Genomic DNA, 6,000 nt, shown 5'->3' on the forward strand with positions numbered 1-6,000 from the left:
TCTACAACACTATCTATTTAGGTAACATCAAAATTGGGTCCATCTCTCGTACAATTTTTCTCACAATTTGGACTAAGAAATCACCATCTGTACTTATCCGATTTATTTTATATTTATTTAGTATTACGATGTATCTGTAAATACATCATATTTCATTTAATGATAATTACCTCTAACAATTTTATAAAGAAATAATTATATAAAAAAACATTATTTAAAAACAAATTTTATTTCAATTTTACTTTGATATATATTTTTTACTTTACTTTTTGTTTATTTCGAATTGAAAACCGCAAAGCGATTTCCATACAATTTCATAAAAATTGTGTTGCGTTTATCGTACTTCCGACAAAGTTCGATTTGTTACTTTCAGAAATTTTGCATTTATCTAAAAACTTAAATTGCAAACTAATTGGAGTTAAGTCGAGCAAATATCTACAGCAGCAGCAGCAGCAATAACAACAACTACGACAACAACAACAACAACTACAACAGCAGCAATAACAAAACTAACTATAACAAAACGAAAGCAAAAACAATTCCAAAAGTATTGAAAACATTACTACAACCATTTTAGTTAAAAGCTTTCATACTCGTAAACAAACAGACCATTAAACCAACACTAAAACAACCTTCACTCCCCATTACTCATTTTGGTATTATTTTTACCCTATTCTATATTTCTTTTACGGTAGGTTAACACACGAAAAATATTGCGGACAGAAAGAAGTGGGGTATTGGTAGCTAAGCATAAAGTGGAGTCAATGAAAGTTGGAACTCCCTAAACGGTCGTTCGTCAATTAGGTTCATGCGAATATTTGCAGCACTTTTCTCATACTCTTCACTTTTCTAAATGTTTTCACTAAACTTATTGTTGTAGCTGTTGGTTGTTGTTGTTGTTCGTTGTTGTTGTTATTATTGTTGTATTATAGCTTTTCCATTGATATACTTATTTAGCATTTTATGCTCTCTCTTTATACTCTTTTATTGTAGTGCAATTTGTTGGAGAATTGTTTTGACTGTACCAACTTCTTCGCTGCCGTACGTCGCTGTGCTATTTAAAGATTTCGATGTGTTTAATTTGTTAAAGTATGTAATAATGGTAATACAGTGTAAGGTGGGTGGAGAGGTCAGATTGGCTACTCAATAAATTTGTTTGTAAATTTGCATATTTGCTTTGAGTTTCTCCTAGCGTTTGTATAAGCATTCAGTGACCACTTTGTGTACGTAACGAGCACACAATGAATATTGAGTGTGGATAAAGAGTTGCCAAAAGGGTTCTTTACTAATTGTTTTGACTAGAAAAGTACGAATATTTAAAGTAAATGTACTCTTGTCTTGAACGTTTAAGTAAGGTTAAGAATTAAATTAGAAAGGTTAGTCATGCTGTCAATTTTCTATTAAGATTTTATTTATGATTTATAAAATTGATTCATAATTTGTATGAAAGAGACGAGAATTAACAAATAATCTATAAAGTAGTACAGAACTAAAATGTTATCATTTATAAAAATTTTTAAAATAAATAATTTTGGGTTAATATATAAAATTTTCCCATCTGCCAAATATAATTCTTCCCGCAAAAGAAAAAAAAAATATTTATAGCATTTTTAAAAATTATAATAAGTATATTGTGTCATTTTGTAAATATCATCAAAAAACTAAAAAAAACAATACTTCTCTAAATACAAAAAAAAATTTGATTGCTTTACAGAATTGAACAACAATATTTTATATAAAATACAGAATAAAATGAAATGAAAAAAGTACTCTGTACCCCAAACTTGACACTCAAACCCTAATGAATAACAATTTTTAGTGAAATATTTACTTAACTAAAAAATAACTTGTGGGTTAAACCAAAGTGGGGCAACGCCTATGTGACACCTTTGATCTTTCAAATGTCATACACAGCAATCACATTTCAGCCATAAACAAAAGAATGAAAAAAAAAACCAACTAAAACAAAAAAAAGCGAAGAAAAAGGGATTTTTAAAATATTTTACAGGTATGCAATTTTTCTTCGCCAAAGCGAATACAAGCGAAAGTATGTTGATTGTTGGCCCCTTAACCCCCTGCAACTAAAATGTTTGCACTTTAGCGTACAGAACACTTAAGGCAGCAATCTCCTCAACAGGATGAAAGTAATTGCGCATGAATTTCTACGCATTTTCCTCATTGTCAGTTGCAAGCTAAACGAAATATTGTGCAGTCGTTGCATAGGATGAAGCGATACACCGTTTTTCCGACGGTTTTGCTAAAACTAAATAACTACACAACCTCTTGCGATACATGTTCATTGTGCTTTTTCTATATGGAAATGAGCATTTGCGTATCTTCCGCACAATACTAACGCCAATGATTGGTCAGCACTGAGTATGCAGTTCCGACACGCCCAACAATTCACTCAAAACGGTGTTTAACATTCTTTTACTGTTATTCAAAATTTCAGTTACTCGCTCTCTCGCTCACACACTCTTCTATTCTCTCTGTAAGAATTTATTATATTTTTATTATGTGTAAATTGTTTGCAAAATGCTTTGGTTATATCATTTTTCTCTTTACAATATTAATAAAAACCAAAACATTTAAAATAATAATTTTGGCCATGCCACATGCTGAGATGAGTTACCATTAAATTCAATAATATTTGTCTAAACCTAAACCTGCACTTCTTCTGTAAAAATGGCCGTTCTAAAGCACCCCAGAGTGCGAATTGTATGTGCACAAGTGAGCATTGCATTTCGTTCTACATGAGTATAATGTTTCGTTTCATTGTAACAAGACCACCCCTGTTCTTTTCCATTTGGTTTCAAGTTTGTTTTATTACAGAAGAAAGCACGTGCTATTCACGGCGAAATTAATTCGCTTCTATTTTGCTTAAATGTCTTCTAAAGAATATAAAGCATTTAAAATATCTGTATGTTTTAGAATTTACTGCAAATTATTTAAAGGTATTATTATTAAGTTGGTGGAGATCGTACTGAAAAGAGCATAAGAGATATATTGTGACCGTAATGTAATATAAGATAGGAAATATTCAAAGCTAAGGATTTTTTAATAACATCTGTTTTTTATTCTATTGTTGATTAAGTTTTATATCTATATTTGACAGTTCGTTGACAAAAGAATTACTCTTCAATATATCTTTCAAAATTTTAATAGATACCTTCTATATATATCTTTTATAATTTTAATTGATACATTTTCTTTTTTGATCACTTGTTTTGTAGAATATATTGTTTGATAAAAAGCAAGTGAAAAAACAAACAAGAAAATGTAATCAACTAAAATTATAAGAGATATATATATAAATAAATATATAGATATAAAAATTCAATACATTACAAATTACTTTAAATAATTATTCTTACATTTTTTTGTAGGCTGAGGAAGGAAATGTTTTTACACCCATAACAGCGTTCCTTTACTCAGAATTGATTACATGACCCGGAACTGTTTGGACAGGGCATTACTTAGTACACATCCTGTATATTTGTTATAACATGCCCGCGCCGCTAGTTCGTTTTCCTTATGAAAGCTATGCCATATAAGAAACTTTTTTTGTTTGGAGAATTCTCTTGACAATCCTCATTATATAGAACCAATTTAGGTGCTTCAGATGTGATAAGTCTTTAAGACTTGTTCGTTCATTAAACCATTGGTTACAGAAGAAGAACTTAGATCTTTATAGTTCTTTATTTAAAGAAAAACTTAACAGAGACTCAGAAAACAGAAAATTAAAAATTTTTAAGCAGTATTTTTAATCTGATAAGGTGTGTCACTACAAATCATTGTATGAGCATATATGCGACTGAATTGAGTGCATGTAGTAGAGACTCTCAGTATTTATTATAACATTGTTCAACTCGTTGCGGTGTAAGAGTGAACTTTATAAAAGATTTCTTTTTTAAGGAAAACCACATAGTTTATTTGAAGTAGTTCAGGACCTCAACAAAAGTTGAACTCTCCAATAATATCATTATGGGCTTCAGCTTTATGTTTCAGATTATTATAACAAGAATATAAAATTTTATTTAGAAAACCTCAAAATATTTATATATTAAAAATTTTGAATTCTTTATGTAGATATTTGTTTTAGACTATAAAAAAGCTAATAAGGAACTGAACCACTAAAAACAAAGAAAATAAAAGTATTTTAAGTTAAGTCGGGTGTACTGTAAATATTACCAATATTTAAAATTAAATATTTAAAAATTTGTGTATTTTTCCAACTCGTTAAATTTGAATAATAATTTAACTATTAAATATTAAAATATATAAAGGGCTTAAATCATAAGCACTTTTATCAGTACAATTATACAAATAATTTTTTTTTTAAAATGTAATTAAATTAAATTTGTTTTTAAATATTTTAATATGTTTTCTATCGTAATAATGTTGTGACATTTTATAATCTTATTTAAAGAAATTTTTTTCAGACATTATAGGAGTCCTATTTTATTTTCAAATTTAGAAATTAAATTTAATTAATTTGAGTTAAATTCTAAAATTCAATTAAAATATAAATGTTCATGATTTTTTTTTAATATAATCTAAACTCAATAAAGTAATTAATAATAGAGCACATCCGACACCTGTCCGAAATACTCAATTTGTATACAAAGCAAGGGAGAAGAAGCTCCATTAACTTAATTTGGTTTCAATCTGAAACATATAAATGAATACTTGTCGAAATGCATGTACAGTGTAACCTCAATGAATATTTCAATAGTTCAACACTTGACCTTTCTATGTAAATTGATTGATGTAATGCTTTTGAGTCAATAATTTAATACGAGCACATTGAATATAACACAATGAATTCTTGCAAATATACATACAAAACCATTCAATGGAAATATCGTCCACCCAGCGTGGTAATACTTAAAACTATTAAATAGTCATTTAACACTGTTTCATTGCCAAAATGTTTCACTCGAAACTATAAAACAACAATTAAAAAGAGCACCAAAAATCATGTAAAAAATGAAATAAAAACGAAATAGTTGATTTGATTTCTTTTACCGGAATAAATGTAAAAGTTTGTTGATGTGGTTCCAGAACAATTATAACAAAATCTATACATATCTGAACATATATGTAAATGTGTATATATAAATAAATTGTGGCAATACAACTAGCTTAACTGCATGGAAATAAAACAACCCCCATGACAAGGACACAACATATGAGAATCTCTTGCGTACCATGAGCGCAGAATTGCAAACAATTATAGCGGAGAGAGGCAGAGTGGATATGAGACTTATCATACTTTAGAAACCTCTTGCGATAAATGTGCTCTTAAAGGTAGTTTTCCCAACCCTCTGCGCTAAGATTTTGCAGTTTTCATACTATCATGTTACCTCCCTGTGCAGTACTAAAGAACTTAACTGTTCTGCTGAGGGGTTTGTGTAGGTAGAACAGTTTTAGATTTTGTTTGTTTGTAGGTTTGTACTCTGGTATTTGTCCTTTGGGTTTGTGTGCTTGTGCTGCGACGTTAACAATTGTGGAAAACCATTTTAGCGCAAAGACCAAAAGAATTTCAACCAACCACCTTAGTTTTAATTTTGCAGCGCAGCAATGCACACACTCTTTTAAGACCGGGGGTTAAATCGAGAAACAAAAACAATAAAAACTAAACGATCAACTAAGGAAATACAAATAAACGCAACAGTACAGAACAATTTTCCGTGCTGTGAAGAGCAGAATAGAGTTTTGACTGAAAATTTGAAATTAAATGTGAATCGTTGATGAAGCGGTAAGGACGTCTTTAACGGATACAATAGCGGGCGTTGAATTGTGTAACGTGCTTTTTAAAGTAATAGAAAGTCTTCAATAAGCAATAGACAAGTGTTGACAATTAAAGAAAAGTATGACTAAAATATGATGAAACTAAGTAAATAAGAATATAAAAATTTAATTCAAGTGTGTTAACCTAAAGAATATAAAAAATAATATAAATATTTAGTGCCAAATATAAGATTAAAATTAACTTTT

This window comes from Teleopsis dalmanni, chromosome 2 (assembly GCF_002237135.1).
Source record: "Teleopsis dalmanni isolate 2A chromosome 2, ASM223713v2, whole genome shotgun sequence".
Taxonomy (NCBI): Eukaryota; Metazoa; Arthropoda; class Insecta; order Diptera; family Diopsidae; genus Teleopsis; species Teleopsis dalmanni.